We start from the raw sequence: 20,483 nt of genomic DNA on the forward strand, positions 1-20,483 counted from the left end.
GATGTTACCCATTTTCCTGTACTTTAAAGCCAGGAGTAGGAAACCATTGCTTGATGACATGAGTCGAACATTTTAATTGCATATGTTCTGTGGATAAATTATTTCCCATTATCATTCAATAAAATTACAGAATCGGAGAAAAACGAGATAGAACTTGTGGAGATGGTCCGGTCTCCAAGGCTAGTCAGATAAGATTTCCCCTCTGTAAATCCATGCTGACCTCTCTCAGTTGTTTTCCTGTCCTTAATATGTTTGGAGATGGTTTCCACGATTATTTTCTCTGTCACCTTCCTAGGGACTGAGATGAGGCTGATTTACTTATAGTTCTCCAGATCCTCCCTCTTGCCCTTCTTGAAGACACAAGTGACAGTTATTTTCTTCCAGTTGTCAGGAACCTCCCCCAGTTGCCATAACCTTTCAAAAATAATCAAGAGTGGCTTCATAATCACATTGCTTAGGTCCTTCAGCACTTGTGTATGTCCAGCTTCTTTGTGTTCTCTAGCCATCCTCCTCCACCAAGGGTCAATATTCCTTGCTGCAGATTCCCACTAGTCTCAAGGACTTGGAATTTCTGAGGGCAAACGTTACCAGTTAAACTGAAGCCTAAGAAGTCATTGAATACCTTGGCCTTCTCTGTGTCCTTTGTCACCAAGTTCACTGCTTTATTCAGCAGTAGGCCCAAATTTTCCATTGTATTCCTTTTCTGCTGATACACCTGTGGAAGCCCTTCCTGCTGCCCTTTAAGCCCCTCTCCAAATTCTAGTTCAGATAGGCTTTGGCTTTCCTAAACCCATCCCTACATTGCTTGGACAATCAATTTGATTTTTATTAGAATCATAGAATGATAGAATCATGTATGTTGGAAAAGACCCTTAAGATCATTGAGTCCTACCATAAACCTAGCACTGTCAAATCCACCACTAAATCATGCTGCTAAGTGCCACACCTAAGCATCTTGTAAACACCTTCAGGAATGGTCACTCAACCACTTCCCTGGCCAGCCTGTTCCAATGCTTGACAACCCTTTCGATTAAGAAAAGGGAGTGGTGTCCCTCAGGGGTCCGTGTTGGGCCCAGCCCTGTTCAACATCTTTGTCGGTGACATGGACAGTGGGATAGAGTGCACCCTCAGCAAGTTCGCTGATGACACCAAGCTGTGTGGTGCTGTCGACATGCTGGAAGGGAGGAATGCCATCCAAAGGGACCTTGACAGGCTGGAGAGGTGGGCCTGTGCTAACCTCATGAAGTTCAACCAGGCCAAGTGCAAGGTCCTGCACCTGGGTCATGGCAATCCCAGGCACAAATACAGGCTGGGCGGGGAATGGATTGAGAGCAGCCCTGAGGAGAAGGACTTGGGAGTGCTGGTGGATGAGAAGCTTAACATGAGCAGGCAATGCGCCCTTGCGGCCCAGAAGGCCAACTGCATCCTGGGCTGCATCAAGAGAAGCGTGGCCAGCAGGTCGAGGGAGGTGATTCTCCCCCTCTGCTCTGCCCCGGTGAGACCCCACCTGGAGTACTGTGTCCAGTTCTGGAGCCCCCAACACAAGAAGGACATGGACCAGTTGGAGAAGGTCCAGAGGAGGGCCATGAAGATGATAAGAGGGCCGGAGCACCTTTCCTGTGAGGACAGGCTGAGAGAGTTCGAGCTGTTCAGCCTGGAGAAGAGGAGGCTCCAGGGAGACCTGATAGCGGTCTTCCAGTACCTCAAGGGAGCCTACAAGAAAGATGGGGAGAGGCTGTTTAGTAGGGGCTGTTGTGGCAGGACGAGAGGTAATGGTTTTAAAACAGAGGGAGGTAGATTTAGATTGGATATGAGGAAGAAATTTTTAGCATGAGAGTTGTAGAACACTGTCCCAGGTTGCCCAGAGAGGTGGTGGATGCCCCATCCCTGGAAACGTTCAAGGTCAGGTTGGCCGGGTCTCTGAGCAACCTGATCTAGTCAGGGATGTCCCTGCTCCTTGCAGGGGAGTTGGACTAGATGACCTTTGAAGGTCCCTTCCAACCCTAACCATTCTGTGATTCTAAGAAATTTTTCCTAATATCCAATCTAAACCTCCCATGGTGCAACTTGAAGCCATTTTCTCTCATCCTGTTATTAGCTTTAATCTTTGTTTTCATCAAACTACAAAATTCCGCATTGAATTTTACCAAGTTTGCATTTAAAATCTCTCCTCACATTCTCCCTTGCACATTGCTTTTCCATTTTCTTAGATTTGGTGTAAAGTCCTCCTCAGACCCACAATTACAGTTACAGATGGTCAGCTACATTTTCCCATGAACCTGATTTTGTTATCTGGAGTGTCCATAAAGTTATTATTTTAAAAACATGAATTTCAATAGATCTGCAAAAGGCATTTACCAAGCAGCTTCAGTGCTGGTAGGAAAGGAAGAACTAATTTTGAAAGTGCTCCTGAGAACCATGTAGAGAATGGGATAATTCTGAACTTGTGTACTAGTACATCAATATGACCAGAGTACTAGAGGAGATTTGCTATTGTGCCCAGGACTAATTTTCAAGACTTTCATCCAGTGTGTCTTTTCAAGATAAAACCCTAACCAAAGGGCTAGGGTAGATAACCAAAATTATTCAACTAAACTTTGAGAGATGTCCAGTGATTTCAAAATCAATCATGTTTTGAAATAATATTACAGTAAAAAGTTTTTCATCCCTTCTAGAGAACTATGAGTGGTTATAGGATGGTAACATACAGTCTTAGATATTTCATGTGCAAATTCTTTGCAACGAAACTGGAAGTATGTGAGACTTGTTAGAATCCTGGCTTATTCTCAGACTTGACATTCAGACATTGTGTATTGAACATTTTGCTAAAAATCGTATCTTGTTTTCTGTGAAATTTATCCTTCTAATACATGAACTCCCACCATTATACTGAGCTGCACCGTAACATTGTCTCGGTTTTGTGTAGCAGAGAGGGCTACGGTGGCAGCTTCTGCGAGAGGCTGGTAGAAGTTTCCCCTTTGTCTGGTGGACTTGACTGTGTCTAGGGTGGACCCACCACTGGCTAGGACCAAGCTGATCAGTTACAGTGATAAGACCTCTGTGATAACATATTTAAGAAGGGGAAAATGAATTTTTTTTAAAAAAAAAAAAGAACTCAAGAAGAAGTGGGGAGCAGGGAGAGGGAGGTGGGAGCCTTGTGGGCCTTGCGGCCCTCACCCTCTGGCCTCTCACCAGGTGGCCAAATGGGCCCGACTTGGCCCAGCCCAGCTGCAAGAAATGGAGAGGAGATGAGATGTGAAGAGATCCTGATGTGCCTGAGCTGATTGTGAAGAATTTCTTGTGAGAGGAACAGCTACAGATGCCAAGGTCAGTGAAGAAGGAGGGGGAGGAGTAATGCTGCTCCTGGCAGAGATTCCCCTGCAGCCCATGGTGCAGCAGGCTGTCCCCCTGCAGCCCATGGAGGTCCACGGAGGAGCAGAGATCCACCTGCAGCCTGTGGAGGACCCCATGCCGGGGCAGGCGAATGCCTGAAGGAGGCTGTGGCCTGTGGAGGGTCCGTGCTGGGGCAGCCATTCTGGAGGGACTGCACCCCGTGGAAAAAAATGACCTGCGCTGCAGCAGTTTCACAAAGGACTGCAGCCCATGGGAGGGAGCCCACGATAGAGCAGGGGAGGAATGTTAGGAGTTCTTCCCCCGAGGAGGAAGGAGTGGCATAAAGCAATGCGTGATGAACTGACTGTAACCCCCATTTCCTATTCCCGCCCTGTGCCACTTGTGGGGTGGAAAGGAGGTAGAGATAATTTGAAATGAAGTTAAGCCTGAGAAATGGGGGGGTGGGAGGGGGGTGGAGGTTGGTTTTGTTCTCTCTCATTATCCTGCTTTGGTTTTATTAATAATGAATTGAAACAGTTTTAGAATCCTAGAATCATAGAATGGTTTGGGTTGGAAGGGACCTTCAAAGGTCATCTAGTCCAACCCCCCTGCAAGGAGCAGGGACATCCCTGACTAGATCAGGTTGCTCAGAGCCTCATCCAGCCTGGCCTTGAAAGTTCCCCAAGTTGAGTCTGTTTTGCCCCTTACGGTAACTTGAATGATCTCTCCCTGTTCTTATTTCAAAATTTGAGCCTTTTTGTTTTATCATTTCTCCTCCATGCTCTCAGAGGGTGTGGAGAGTGAGTGATAAACTGCATAGCTTGGTCCCAAGCAGGGCTAAACTACGACAAACATTGAAAGACAAAAAGAAGTGGAGCAAACACAAAGCTTTTCAAAAGAAACTGCTGCAGCTTCTCTTTGGCATACAGGAACTGTTCACACATGAAATTCAAAGGCAAGTCCCTGAGATGTGAGCTGACTGAAAGGGAAGCAAATATTTGCATAAACCTCCAAGAGGTGGTTTATATGGTCCCACTTTTCTTTTTTTTTCTGGCTGTGGGATGACCTGAAGTGAGATTTTGCCTGTTGGACATGTTTTTGGGCAAGGAGACATTTCCCTTAGTGTTTTACAAGCTCTGGTGCCAGAGAGGTGGCACATAAAGTCTCAGTAAGTATTGAAAGCCATTTTTAAAGTGGAAATATTCAAAGCATGCAGTAGTCTCTAAGCATCTGTTCTAGGGATGCATTAATGCATTTGAAAGGATATTAAAGCTTAGTACAGAGGAAAAAAAGTCCTAGTGGCAAGATGTAAAACTGCTTAACAGAATTACACCCAGAACTTTGTGTATTTGATCTGAAAAAATAAATCATCTTACAGTTGCTCACATTAAAGCTGCATGTCGATTTGGGAGCTTTTAGGATCTTGGACAGGTTTTGTTTTTCTGGTTCACGTAAGCTGTGTGTGTATTTGTGCAATTCCTGAACCTCAGATCAGGATTTCTGGTGACCCTATGCACTCTTTGAGGATTTGTCTAATGTGCAAATTTAAGACAATCATTATGTACAGTAAAAAATTATTATCCACCTTTTCCCCCATTACTCAGTTGCTAATAGCGGTCATGGCTTGATTAAGAATCCTTCTCAGTTTAGTGCTTCCAATTAACTTGCATGGTTTTGTGGCTGACTTGATGGCCTAGATAAAGCACAGGCTCTTCTGAGAGAGATACCAAGCTTCATTTCTGGACTAAGGGATAAGGGAAGCCTTGAGCTGTGGTTCAGCCCTGCCTACTGGTGGATTAGGAATGTCATTCAGACTTGAGTAACTCTAGGCTCTTTTTAGGAGGAGAGTCAGATTAAGATGCAGAAAAGTGGAGCACTGAAACAGTGTGAAGGCATCTTGCAACAAATGCAGTGGCTTGAGACTTGCTGTGGGCACACGCCCTAGATTGTCTCCGGTTGGTAGGTCTGAAGGGAGGTGCAGGGCTCGTGAGGCCTGGGGGGGTCAAAGGCAGAGGCCATGCCTAGCACATTCTTTTATTGGCCATTGGACCATTGACTACAGAAGCAGGGAAATCCTAGACATGTTATTAAAGCCTCTCCTCTGAGTTAAGGTTGATTTGGTGCAAAAATCCAAAAATTATGATTATGAAAACCAGCAGGTTATAGAAAGAATAAGCAAAGTGAAAATCTATCAATCTTCTGTTGCCTTGGACCTCATGATTTAGAGATTATAGTGAACTCAGCGGCTAGGGGACAGATGTACTATGGGTAGAAAACATAAGTTATTTTTTTTCTTAAGCCAAGGAAACATGGATACTTGGAAATGGCAATCTCTTGTGCTACATGAAATAAATATGACAAATGAAAAGGAAAGAGCAAACTGATTACCCTAATATTAAGAGCATGAAGCAGAATTTATAAATATCTTTGTGTGCTCAACACCCAATACTGCACAGGGCATGTTAATGCTTGTCACAGAATTTGAAATTCATCTAATCAGAACGGAGCCTTTGAGATGTTTCACACCTGCAAATGCATCCAGTGGCTAAACCTTACAGTCTTTCACCATGATATGACCTACATATCTCATTACAACACAGTGTTCACTACATTTGCTACAGCAACATTTGCATGGACAAAACCATGATTACATTCATCTATAATGAATGTTAAAATGTGTGCTACATATAGATGTAGTATCTAACTTTCCTAAATATCCTTTTTGCAAAGATAAGTTGAAGGCGTCTTATATGTAAGCGCCGTGTTTTCATTAAATAGGGAAAAAAATATTTCTGCGGGTAGATGAAAAACAGTTATAAAACTTCCTTTCTTTTTCAGACAATGGGAAATCTGTAGCTACCTAAATGTTTCTGAGTGTCAACCTTTTCTGGATGCTTAATGTTGACTGCTTCAGTGATGATTATTCAGTACCGATACGAATGTTTTGGCACTAAGTAATATCTTGTTTGTTTGTAGGGATGTAATCTGAAGGGTGTGGCAACATCTAATAAAACTGTTTTCACTCAGAGAGGCATATAGGCAGGAATAGAGTGCTGTTAAAACACACAGCATCCCGAAAGAAATTTACCACAGCCAGTAATGAACACACACCTTCTTTGTTTGACTTCAGGTGAATTTTTTGTGCTGTTTATAAAAGTGTCATTCAATGTCTCTCCAATGTACTCTAGTATACATATATGGTTTAAGATTAAATGTATCTCAAGTCTCATTGTTGCAACATCTTACTTAAAAATATTCCTAAAATAGCTCAGAAGAAAGTAGAGCAGGGCAGAGTGTTGAGAACTCCATATATACACACACATCAGAACTGTAACTCTTTCATATTTTTAATGCTCCTACTGAAGAAAACTCCTAGCTCTGTCTCCAAGGTCACCAATGTCATTTTTAGGGCTAATCAGCAGGGATTTAATGAAAAACCTTTGTCCTGCAATTGTCTCAGGTTCAGGTCAATCCAGCCTCTAGATGTAAGAATTATGCCCCTGATGCTGGACTCCACTCAGCTAAATCACGAGCTGAAGTCAGATAAGAAGACATAGATGACAACGAGGACATCTTTTCTTAGCAGCAAAAAAAATTGTATGCACACATCTGCATATAAGAGCATCTGCATTTAGATGTGTGCACATATATCTGTATATATTACATAAAATTACACGCTTCTTATACATGTCGGTATTAAATGTTTTCACAGTAAATGGAAGTAATGGCTATTAGTTACTCAGCAATTGAAATTAATGCGCTGTTCTTCTACATCTGGAATAGACAAGATGTACAATAATTAGGTTTGAGATTCAGGATTCTCTGAAATGTAGACTACATAACTACTTAGTATATTATACAGAAGTTTGATGTAATTGTACAAATATATGCATATCTGTTTTCTTCTTTCTAGTGAGGCAAAGACACTGTGGTCCCCAAAGGAGGTTTGGTTTTTTTTTCCTAGTATGTTCAACTATTTTTAGCATTCCTCAGTGGTGCACCAAAAGGGAGAATTATTTTATCTCTGTGGGGGCCTGTGAATTTCATGCAATGTGGGCTTCTGTGAAAAGAGTCCAAAATGCATTAGAAAAAAACAGGGTTAATTTTTACAGCAAAAGGCTGAAATGTTGAACTGCCCTACCGCGGCAGTGTGAAGCATCTCACTGATCACTGTGGGGGACTGAACTCCTAGGAGCTACATAGAGTATAATACTATTTACTGTTCTAATTGTGGGTAAGAACTCTTTTTCTTTGTTGGCATCTGTAGTGTCTAAAAAAACACACATACACTAAGACTTAAAAATATTCTACTTAATGTATTTTATGTCCTTACTTTAATGTTTTTACTTCCAGATTTGTTTATATTCAAAATAGCAGTAATTGGCAGCTGAAGTTGAATCATAGCATCTGGATTGTAGTCTATTTATGACATCAGTGTATTTTTACTGCTTGTAAACATGCCCTCAGATCGTCACAAAATGTCAGAGTTTAAAAAAGTAGAAAAAGCAGAGAGAATTTATGCTGCCATCACTCCAAACACTACGTGCTGCGTGTCCTGATGGTGGGGACTGAGTTAGTGACAACTTGGCCCAAAGGAAAGGCATAAATGGGACTTCTTGTCACCCTTCTCCTCCTCCTCCAGTCTGGAGTTCAGACTAGTAAGAGAAAAAGAAAGACTTTGAGGTTGCAACTGGTATATAGACTGAGAAGGAAGAAGAGGGTTTTAGTCTGAGAAAGACGAAGAACTCTCTCAGAAAATCAGAAGGATGTCTCTGCTGCTTTCAGAGATTTCTGTTGAATACTGTGGGTTTACTACATGCTTCTGTCAACTGTTTAGTCACTCTGACAATGACATTTCATCCTGTGAGGGTCATACCCCAGGGACTGAAAGACACTGTTCTTATAGTGTACACTAATAGACTTTCAGGGCTGTAGGCATTTTATCCCCCAATATCCTTTTTCAATTTGTGAAGAACATTTCCATTTTAAACCTCAAGGCAAATATATACATATATTCAGACCTACACATGTACTAAGCAGAGGAGCTAGCTGGGCGATTTAGAGGGGAGCCAGAAAAGCCAGCAGCTCTGCAGGTCTTGGAGTCCAGACTCCTTGATGCAAAGAAGCACAGTTCCAGCACCACAACAGTCTAATACTGCAGGCCAGAGTGAAGTCCTTGAGATATCACAACAGGCAATTACAAACTGGCATCTAGCAGGCAAGAAATTAGTGACAAATACTACACATCTAATGACTACTTTACACACTGGCAAAATGCAGGACGTATTTATAACTAAAGGAGACATTTGATTCTGAAAAATCAGAGTCTTGAAAAACAGGAGACCTGAAAAGTTCTTTCTTACTTGGTCAAATATGAGATTTTTTTTTGGCTGAAAATATCATCAGCCTTGAAGGAATTGTTATTAATTTCCTTGGCCATTTAAAAAAAATGTTGATAGTTAAATATTTCTTCACAAAAATTTGTTCTAACCTTGGGACAACTTTGCAGAGTGGAAAACAGTGCAAATTTGGTGGCAGCATAGTCCTTAAACTCCAGGTGTGTCTTTCATTAGTCCTGCTAAAAGCTGTTTTGTTCTGGCTGAGTTATGAGACTCTAAGGATGCATTCTTCAAATGTGCGTGTTGATACCAAACTAATAATTTTTCTTATTAATCTCTTGAAAATCCATTTGGGTTAATGGGTTAGCTAAGCTAAGCAGAGATTCACATTCAGTGCATGATCCCACAATATTCTGTTGGATTTGGCATGTATATGTTAAATGTATTTTTCCTTGTCCCCTCTTTTTTTTTTTTTTACATGTGGATGTAATTTGGTGACAGCCGTGAAGAGTCCTGTGATATCACAGTCATATAATAAAGTGCTTTTTCTATATACCTTCTGACTTAGTTGTCTTCTGCTTAGTTGTTTGTCTCAAATGGACTACTTCTGAAAACCTACTAACTACTCAGAAATGTGTTTCCTAAAGAATGGTGCAAAATAAGCTAAATTCCTGTCTGGATAAGTGTCAGGTTTAAGGTCAAATATCATGTAGTCATATTTGATCTGGAAAGGCAAACTTAGATATTTAATCAGTATAAATCTGCATCTCTCTTGATTCTGGTGTAAATGGAGTGCTATACAGCATCCCCCAAGTATCCAAATATCATATAGAAGTCTGAAATTTTCCCTTTTGGTGTCTGTTTTTGTCCTTGGAACTTTACAAAATATTGGACCATATAATAATACTGTCTTATGAAAAAATCAATTCTAGGTCTCTTTTAAAAACCTTTAACAAATATTATACTTCTGTCTGCAACTCTATGCACTTAAGAAAGAGCATGAGACATAGAATTTATTGCCAATTATTCCTTAAAAGTTTTAATCTAATTTAAATTGCTTTAAAAGGTATTTTAAACTAAATATATATAAAAATATCCATAGAAAACCATTACTGTTTGCCATTGCTATTTGTTACTTAGGTAAAATATGTTATTAATGCTGAAGAGCATGAAGTCCTGTGATCTGAGGTTTTGATTGCACTTCCTCTCTATTTGTGGAAAGTGTGCTCACTAGGAAAGTTAGTCAATGATTCATTTTATGTGTAGTTTCCATAATTCCACGAAAATCTAGTTAACTTCTCCCTAAAACACTATTAAAAAAAAATTTGTAAAAAAACAGCAGCTTTTTGATTTGGAGCTCACTGTCATTTTCACAAAACCGTGAGGAGTTGTTAATACATTGATGAACACGTGGTAACAACATTAGCTTTAAAACTCCTTTGAGAGTTTGCTGAGAAGAAGAGGAGATCTCCAGATTCAAGTAAAACTTACTGCTTTGTTAGCCCAGCATGAGGAATTCCTGATTCCCCACTTGTCTGCTGTGTTTAAATATTATAACTCAAATATGCTTACATAAAAGCTTATTGATTGGAAGAATCACTTGCTTTTTGTGTGTTAGTTAATCAGGCTGCTGTTTTGAAATCCATCCAGGAACCCACAGTGGAACCTTTCCTAATCCATCTGTTTAAGTCTCAAATGGTTTCACTGCTCCACTCACTTACCAGCACTGCTGGAATGTTAGTGCTTTATGATTAAAGGATATTGTTGTTCTTTTCATCCATCATCCTGGAGTTTACTATTAATAATACAGTTCTTTCTTTCTTTCTTTCTTTTTTTTTTTTTTTCTCTTTTTAGCTGTTTCCTTAAAAAGCTGCTTAGATTTTCTGTTCCTCTCTGTCTTGTTTTTCTTTATTCAGGTAGGTCATTTTCAGCAACTTAAGTTAGATGAGCAAAAAAATAAATCGCATCAGTGCTTTCTGGAAAGCATGCACTGCCTTTCAGTATTTGAAAAATGATTGGGAGAACAGACAAAAGAAAATTAACTTAAAATGTGAGAGAGGGAAAGGCAGGATTGTAACAGGAGACATAAAATTGTACAGAATTCTCTGTGACTTCAGAAACATGTGAATTATTGCTTTGTATTCATAGTAATATCTTAGAGTATTTTTTTAGCATCTCTTTGTGATTAAGTTATATTATGGGGAAAAATCTAAGGGCTAATTTTGATTGAGGCATACTATGGTACATGAAAATATGCCTACTGTTCTTCTGTAAAATAGCTAAGCTGTGTTTGAGTATAGCTGCTGATCAGTGACATTTCAAATAAAACAAGGAATCTTTTTGGCTTTTCTAGCTGTCTCCAAAGAACAAGGGTCTTAAATGAAGAAAACAATAAGTTTGGTTGGTTTTTTTTTTTTCCTTTATAGGTGGATAAAGATTCACAGATGTTAAAGGAGACTTATTAATCAGGCTGTTATGAAAGAGCTGATAGCAGCTTAGGTCAAAGGGGACGAGTGTCATCTTGAGAGTGTTCCTCTCTGGGACAGGAAACGGACAGAGCAAAGCCCTGAGAACATGCTGCGACACTTCGTATTCAATCCACAGCCCTATAAAGAAATGAAAAATGAGCCTTGTCCAAAGCTCTTGCCTCAGCACCCGGTGGCAAAAATAAAATGTGAGCTTGGGACCAGGTCTCTTTGAAGCTGAATTTTTTCCTTATTTTTTCTTTTCTTTTTTTTTTTTTTTTAAACTCTGCAACAGGCCTCTGGTGGTTACAGGTATTGATCGTTAGAAAGTAATCTGTTCAGGTTTGGGGGCATGCCAGACCGAATCCTGGAGTACATTCCTTCCTCTCCAAGGACATGTTGAGCTTTTTATACTGTCCACACTGCCTCACTTGTCAGCTGTCTAGCTTCTTTGTCTTTACTGATTTCCCTCTTTGTGGGGAGCATATAATTAAATCTCCCTTAAAAAAAAAAAATTATACATTGCTGCTCTAGGATTTTCTGCCAGTGCCAAAGTTTTGTTACCCCATTTTTTTAACCCTCATTTTTCTTCTGTAATCATTATTTGATTCCCCCTGGCTGCCTGCTACTTATTTGTAGTAGTACCATTCATCCATTGAGACCTTTCCATCTGTCACACAGCTTTGCTTTCTCTCCCCAGAAGCTTTCTTCTCCTACTGTGCCATGCTTGATTTTTTTTTTGGGATTAGTTGCATGTTTGTATGCTCTTTTTAGTATTTTAAAAAATGCTTCAGTATTCAGAAAAAATACAAGAGAAAAAAACCCTGTAGCACAAGAGCAGCTCAAACCCGATGTTGTGCACAGAGGCAGGATGAATTAAAGAATCAACAAATATAGTCAGTGTATAACTGGTGACCAGACTCTGCTCTCTCTGAATTATTGTTGTTGCCTTCAAAATCTTTCCAGTTTTGTGTTAGGTGACGTCAGGAAATGTTACATTCCCTTTGCTGTACTGACTCCCTTCGGTGTATTGATTATAAAGAATATTTGAGGAAAACTAAACATACTGAGATGCAATACTGTGATTCCTTGATGGAAAGAATGTTTTAAAGGGACAAAGAGTCCCTTATTAACACAAGACCAAGGTCATATCTTACACTTAAAATCAAATGAACGATTTTCATATGCAGATGTTAGATATTAAAAAAATGCAACACTTGTTAGTGTTTCCCAGGTGAAACGCAAGATGAGCTAAAGGCACAACTCTTCAGAAGGACTGGATTTGCTCTGTGTGTCTTCAACTGATATATTTAATTGTGGTTGTGGTCTAAATGGCATGTTCATGTCTTAGGGAGAAGCGTGTTGAGTGTATCATAGTTTTTCATGTGAACAAGGTGAGGAGATTTTACATCTGCTCTACAGATCTACCTCGCAATCGACTCAAATCTCAAACCTCTTGTTTTGTAGAAGATCTTGCAAAATGACATACTTCCAATAATGTATTTTGAGTCTCTCTTTATTATTCTTTTCCTCTTACACGCTCTTATTATATCTTCTTATGATCTTGTTTCAAAAGTTCCTGCATGTTTATCACAAATCTTAGGATTAGTAAAAAAGTTCTCGAAAATGCTTTTTCGGTAGAAATACCTTCCCTAATTATAGAATTACTTCTCTGGCTATGGGGTAAGTATAGATAGTCTCCAAGAAAACAGAAAAGCTCTGTGTGTGTCCTAACTTGAATGGTAATCCACAGAAAGTTTCCTTTGCTACCAGCTACTTTGTTGCACTGTTCTGAGAATGAAATGGGGAAAAACCCAGAAGCTTCAGTATACACTTATGTCATCAAATGTCTAAAAATGGAAATATTTCACTAAAATCTTATTTATAAATTGTTGCTCCTGCCAAAGTAAGGGACATTCGAACCCAGTTTTCACTTTACCTGAACTTTATGGTGTTTTGCAAAAGAAAGTAAATAGTTCCTTTTATGGGATAATTTATGGGAAAGAAAATGAGTGAGAAGGTGGAAGGGGCAGGAATGAGAGAAACAGCTCCTTCTGTCTATCCTGACCATTGAAAACTTTTCTGTGCCTCTCCTCAAGAATATATGATTGAAAAATAAAAAGAATGAAAGTGGGGGTTTTTTTTGTGTGTGTGTATGTGATCCCAAATTTTAGGGTCTCAGTGCAGGATCAATGTATACCTGCATCATTTTTCTTTGTCCTGCCTGCTCTGAAAGACCCTCAGTGTCCTTATTGCCCAGGGAATCTGTTCCAGTGCATTATTACATTTACTTTTTTTTTTTTTTTCAGAAATTTAAGTCTATTGCTACCTATTTTATTCAAAATGGACTTGGCAAATAGATTATTCTCTTCCACAGTGCAGCTGGTGCTGAAGTTCCTTCTTCCATTTTCTTCAGTTTAAGGTTAAACATGACCAGTTCCTTCAGTCTTTCAACACAAGCCTGATGATTCACACTGCACTTCAACTGGAGGACTCAGAGGTACATGCAAAGCTTCAGATGACACTTTCTAGATAGATAGATAATTTCACCTGTCTTAAAATTGTTGCTAGTTTTTTTTTTTTTATTGCAACCACATCACAATCCTTGACATTTGTTAAGATTATGCCTGTTCTTAAATTTTCTACGCATTTGTTTGTGTTAATTGGAAAGCAAATAGTAAATTTGGGTGGCAATCTTAGAAATGTGATGATGAAAGCAGTGGGGCAGGGATCTTAAACTATGAAACCCAAATACAACCCAATTGATGGGTGTGATAAGCCAAACAAATGGCCTATCTAATCTTCTGGGTCATTTTTAGGTAGTCCTGCGAAGAGCAGGGAGTTGGACTTGATGATCCTTATAGGTCCCTTTCAATTCATTCTCTATTCTGTTCTATTCTATTCTATTCTATTCTATTCTATTCTATTCTATTCTATTCTATTCCTATGAGGAGTTGCTAACATCAGTGGGATTCCCTACATGTATAGGAGTATATTCTCATAACATCACAGAGTCAGGAGCTTGATGTAACTGTCTTGCTATTGGCCTTGTTCTGCAAGTGTTTTATTTCCATATGTGTGAACTTAATGAAATGGAGAGGACAAAGGGATGGAGTGGGGTTGTCACTTAGCCTAGGGAATAGGTGGCACTGTATGAAGTTGTTGCACTATGCATTGGGCTTCTGTAGTCTTGTTAAGAATAGGAAAAAAAAATTAAGTGAAGACTGCACCCAGAATAGCTGAAAAAAACATAATTTTATTTTTCTTCATATGGAACTTAACAATGCTAAATTTGCATTAATGTCTGAAAGTGACCCAAGCATTGACAGTGGTCCTCAGGGAGATATCTAGACACAAGAAGGACTATATCTTCAAGTGTATGATCAGCAGGCTTTTTTTTTCATGAGGGAGTTTTTTCTAAGTTACTATTCTTCAGTAGACAAATATACATATACTTTGTATATAGTACTAATTTGAAAATCTAGTTCTGGATTTGTGACTAACACTTTTTGCCTGTTTCTCCTACAGTGAACTAGAGTGGCTGTACCTATTAATAGATTTTGTTTTAAAGCTACTGCTTGTTTTTCTCTTCCTTCCTCCTTCACACCATCACTTTAAGACTTCAGAGCCATAGACTAGAGTGCTTGTGTTAAATGAATATATTTGACAGGAGTTAAGTCTTTTGGGCATTGCAATAGGTTTTCCTCAACTTGGCATGTGAAGACTGAGAGCGTTCTTTGACACCAGCAGCAGAGGATGTGAGCACAGCAACTTTCAGGGCATCAGAAGTGTCAGCATAAGGAAAAATCAGCAAAAGTAGACAGTGTTGAGGTAATTTTCCCACATCATACCATGAATTTAGCCAGCTCCTGCTCCTGTGAATTCTGGGCTGACAGAGTTTCCCTCTTTGTTGCTAAATATCACATAAAGTGTTCTGTCAGCATCAAGACTTGTTCAGTCCCCTTATGTAGTAAAATAAAAATATAATCCTTATGCCCATGTTTGAAATTTGAGCATAAGTAAGAAAAAAAAAAAGAAGAGTAAACCTTTCCAGGAGCCCAAGACTGCATTTTGGAGGTTCGTTTTTCAGAACATCATGTAGTCAATGTTGTCGAGAAGAGCTGAAGGCAAAAGATATGTAGGGCACAAGTACTAAAAATTGAAAATCTTACTCCCATTAAAATGCATGGGATTTCTGCCAGTTGCCATAGACATCAGTGGCAGCAGCATCCTGCTATTTTTTCCATTTTTACTTTCTGCTTTCCTCATCTTATTTATTTTTGAATCTTGAGAAAACGAAGTAAAACATACATTACTAGAATGATTTCCAAAGTTTGTATCTCAGAACTCCTAATGTTATTAGGGTTAAAATTATTTACTTATGCTCCGATTTTTTTTAGTGATATTAGAGTCTACAGTCAGGAAAAATCCTAGTTACAGTTGGTTAGAGACATCTGATCCCGCAAGTACTGATAAATGTGGTTATTGCTTCAAGTTCTTCTGCACCCACCTGGGTTTTTGTTGAGGTACTTGTGTGGAACAAACAGACAAGAAAGTGAAAGCTCTGAATCACCAAAAAGAGCTTCCAATTTTAGCATTGGTTTGAGAAGGAATATTTCTGCACCTGAAGAGCTTTACAGATACGCATTACTGGGGAAATATTACTGCAGTACATTTGTTTGTACAGAATAATTTTTTCTCATTCTATTTTGAATTTCTAGCATCTTTTGTGAGTGATATTTTGCATGTAATCTGGATGCAATATTGTTTCTCAGCTGCATGCCATGGTCTTCTCTATGAAGTGCACCTTGAAGTGAAGGGAACCACTGCACGAATGCAAATACCTGAGAGGCAGTAGAAGCTAGAAGCAACAAAGGCCTGTGAAGCCTGTCTTTGAAGGAATTTTCCCCCCTTTCATGCCCAATAAATGTCTTTAAGTCAGAATTGCTACTGCTTCTTTGCATCCTTCAGCAGCAGAGATGTACCAAGAGGTTCTCCTCCACTCTCCATCCCAGCAACTGCCTGGGAGAGAGACTGACGGCCAGGAAGTTTCCTCTCTGTCAGGGTTTCTCACTGCTGCTTACCAAAAGCAAAATCTGGGCACTGGGCTTGGGGAATCCAGATACTAGCAATAAACTGCCTGCCTTCCTTGAGAACTTCTGGGTGGCTATTTCTATAAATATGTCTCTTTTTTTTTGTAGGACCCTACTCAGGAAAAGTATTGACTGAAAAGTTTTGAGAAACACAAAGACCTTGACTGTGCTTAAAGCAGTAAAACTTCAGAGCTGGGAATGACTTTATCCAGTATGGAAGGAAGCTGCTTAGTGTACTCTTTCCTTGCCAAAAGATCAATTTTTGACACTTGGATTTATCAGAACAAAGAATGTCCTCCTATAAGTAAAGAAGGATCCTCAGTTTCTCCTTTCTCTCCACTTTCAGTCAATGCTGTTCTGCAACTCCCATATAAATAGATTAATTTCAACTCAAAATGTGATATAGCTTCTTTCCCTTTAGGTAATAATAGTTTTATGTTTAAAAAGATGGTTTTAAAAAATATCTTCTCATCCTTTTGACCTCTAGCATAAATGTAATTATTTTTCTCAGTATTGTAGCTAAAAAAGTGGGGTCAAATGCTTTTATCATGTGGATTGATTAAGGAAAAAAAAGAAATAAACAAGAACCCCAGATAACTTATTCCCAGAAAACATATTTTCCTGAAAGTACAATATTTTTCTCCACCTCATAAATATTATACAAGATCAACTCTTGGAAGTAAATAAAACGTAATTACTATTGATGCTTTATACAATGTTCAGCATCCTAAAATGATAATCCAGGCTTAAATCTTTGTATAAACCAAAGTAGTCTGAGTAATTTCACCTTAATTAGTGTGTTTTGTTTGTGTGACAACCTATGCTGATTTTTTTTTTAAAGCAAGTTAAATATACAGAGTAAAACACGCTGCAAGCACACAAGTTTAAGAATGATTAACACAGCCCTTGCAGTGCTTCTCAAATTCTTTCTGTACAGAAAGGTCAGTAGAGAAGTCTGGAGAGATCAGACCTGAACAGTAGGTTACTGTAGGATGTGTGGAAAACCATGACCCATGTTGTGGTCCTTTCTCATAGTAAATTGTTGGTATCATTTCTGAAAGAAGAAAAGGATACCTTAAGCATCTCTGCTTGTGATGTAATCACTTTTGAGATTGCATTTTCAGGTTAAGGCAGGAAATGACTCGACCATTTCCCCCTCCAGCCTCCATTCCTTCCCCCTGCCTCTTGTGGTTTTTTTTGTTTTCTTTTTTTTTTGGTTTTTTTTTTTTTGTTGTTGTTGTTTTTTGTTTGTTTGTTTGTTTGGTTTTATTTTTATTTGGGTTTTGGGTTTTTTTGTTTGTTTTTTTTTTTTTTTTTTCTCACTGGTAAAACTGTAACTAGGTTTTCTGGGAAAATACATCATCCAGTGCTTCCCCACCTCTTTCCTTGAAGTATTTCTTTTGTCTGTCTCCATTACATCCGTGTGCAGTGACACAATGTTTCTGCACAGTGGGAGCTTGCAATCTCTGAAGAGGCTTTCCAGCATTGCTTTTTAGACTGAAATCATTACAATCTTCAATAGCTACTTGGATTTGAAAAACTAGCACATTATTATTCTCTGGACTGTCTGGATGCAAAAAGAGGCTATTTTCTTGCTTCCTTTTTTTTTTTTTCTTTTGGTCTCTGGGTAGACATTGCCGTTACACCTAACTTTAGTTTGCTCGGATCTCAATTGGAGCTGCAATGCCGATGTCTTGTGCTGTTTATGTTTTTCTTTCATGTAGGGTTTTACATTATAATTGAGAACTCTCTGTCAGAGAGTTTTTTTTTATTTTGGTTATACTTAATGAAAATGACAGAGTTGAGTTTTGCTCAGTTTTCTATAGCACTAAGATGTTTCTCGTACTTATTGATATACGACTCATTGTGTTTGTGTAGCTTTCCAAGCATCAGTCTCATCTTTCACATTTGCATTCAGTTTGTGGCCTTTTGGAGATGGGACATCCCTGTCTAACATGTTGCTAAATCAGCAAAGAATAGATGCCACCGACTGTAAGCTACCATTGGCGTTTCAGTACACAACCAGATTTTAATAAGCATAATCACTGGCTTGAATCTACACCAATGTCTCTCCTGTTGTCTCTGGATGGTATAACAGTGTACGGTAAAATATATGCCATATTTTTCTAAAAACTTGTCGTTACTCAGCATTAACCTGCTGGACACACTGGGATTCTAAGAAACCTGGACAGAGAAACAAGCTGCTGCTGAAAACAACACAGGGATCAATATCCTGTAATACTGTAGAAATCCTTCTGGGCTTAAACCTTTATGTTCTTGTGTTTGGCGGACAGCCCCAGAGAGTAACAAGGAGGGTGAATCACAGCAGTTGTAGCTAATGTGTTCCAACAGAAAGTGTTCCTGAGTTTCATGGATTTGAAGGTTTTTAAGATCAGAAGGGGCTGTTGGATTGTCTTGTCAGACCTCCTATTTAGCGGAGGCCATAGGACATCCTGGTGTTAATCGCTGCCTTACATTCAGTAACTCCGTACGGACAAGGCTATACCTTTCAGAAAGGCAACCAATTCTGATGTAACTTTTGGCAGTGTTTCTTGCTATTCTGATGGCTAATTGTATTTACTATTACAGATATGGGCCTTATTTTCTATTTCTTTGTCTTAAACGTCCAAAAATCTGATCTCACAATGCCTTTTTTAGACTTCAGAAATTTTTGTAATTAAATTTCTGTTTCTTGTGTGATTAACTTCTCTTTTAGTCTCTCTAACTCTCTCTTTGACAGGGAGAAAACTTCCTTAAGGTCTAAAATAAAATAAAAGATAGGCATTCCAAAGCTTTAATTCTTCTCATAATTCTCGATCAATTTGGACATAACATTAAATCACCCAGCTTTAGCTTTTCACATTCCAAAAGTATACAAGGTACACAAGACAGTCAAAGACCTTTCAAGTAATAATAACACCCAGAAGGTAATATTACAAAATAATTTATTCTTGCACAAGGCACATTTGGGAATTAGCATATTTCCCCCCTACAAAACAGAATTTTTGAACTCTACTTCCCAAAATAAAGTACCTGCGTTAGCTGAAACAGTCACACTTTCTTCCTCAGTTATGTCTAGTTCAACAAGACGAGTATATGAGAAAAAAACGTGCTAAGAAGCCCCACGCTGAAGCCCTGACACAGCTCCTGCTGCAGTCCAAGGGAGTTCTCCATTGACCGCACCAGGGGTTAGATCAGGACTTCGCGGAACAGTAGGACGGTTCTTTGCAAAGATGATACATTTAAATATGAAAAGTAATGAAGTAAGCATGGCAAATTGTGGTTTAGTTGGAATCTAATTTTCTTTTTTAAAAATTAGAGATAGATATCTCTATTGTGAGTATAGAAACATATAAAAGTAAAATACAGGTAAAGAAGATGGCTGCATAAATTAAATTGCATCTGCTGAAGTTATTAACATCACAAAGCTACGTGTTAGAGGTAAAATCCTGACCTCACTGAAGTCAAAGAGATGTGCTGCTTTTAGCAATGTAAGATTTTCTTTTTGATTTGAATTAGGTAAACCAAATTTTTCTTTTACTTTGTTTGAGAGCATGAATGTAGTTGAAAATATAAACTTAAGGCAGGAAAATGACTTGTTATCACAGATATGCAGGGGAAGGGTGCAGGGAAAGAGGGAAATAGAATTCCATTTTGGTACTGTTGAATTATGTGTGAGTGCAGGGAAGCACCGTGTCAGCTCATATAGGCACGAATATTCTCACCGTTTTAAAAATGCATCGTGTTCAAGGATGTACTGGGAACAAGTGGGAAGGGGTGGAGAAACCACTTCAGATTATTTTCTAACTTGTTTTCAGGAAATAAGAGATTAAGAAAAATTGCTGTCTATCAGCATGCCATGACTGCAGACAGTGTTAGCTGGCATGTTTTACTGCTGACAACCACAGGTAAATCCAAATGTGGATTTTTGTAGTGTTTGAGAGGGATGTGCCTATATCATCCTCATTTCTGTAGGGATTTCACCTAGATATTTAAGAATACAATTTAGTGCAGGAAGAAATCTTAAATGCTGAGCAACAAAGAGTTCTGAATACCTGTCCTCATTAAGGGCAAAGAGCTCTGAAAATCTTGCCTGGGTTTTATTTCCTCGTAAGGAATTATAGGTGGGTTTTTCAACTTGGTATTTTAAATGGTAGGTCAGATATTTAGACCTGGTATCCTGAAGAACAACATAGTGTCCTATATGCTGTTTAATCTCTCTTCTTCTGTTATGCAGGAAGGAGAAAGGAAAA

At 38.9% G+C, this 20,483-nt stretch overlaps 1 pseudogene; it reads left to right on the forward strand.

Annotated features, from left to right (window-relative positions):
- Positions 1-11,292, forward strand: part of LOC147601228 (uncharacterized) — a 213,286-nt pseudogene extending 201,994 nt beyond the window's left edge.
- The last annotated feature ends 9,191 nt before the right edge of the window (positions 11,293-20,483 follow it).

Source organism: Chlamydotis macqueenii, chromosome 3, assembly GCF_036417535.1.
Source record: "Chlamydotis macqueenii isolate bChlMac1 chromosome 3, bChlMac1.mat, whole genome shotgun sequence".
NCBI lineage: Eukaryota > Metazoa > Chordata > Aves > Otidiformes > Otididae > Chlamydotis > Chlamydotis macqueenii.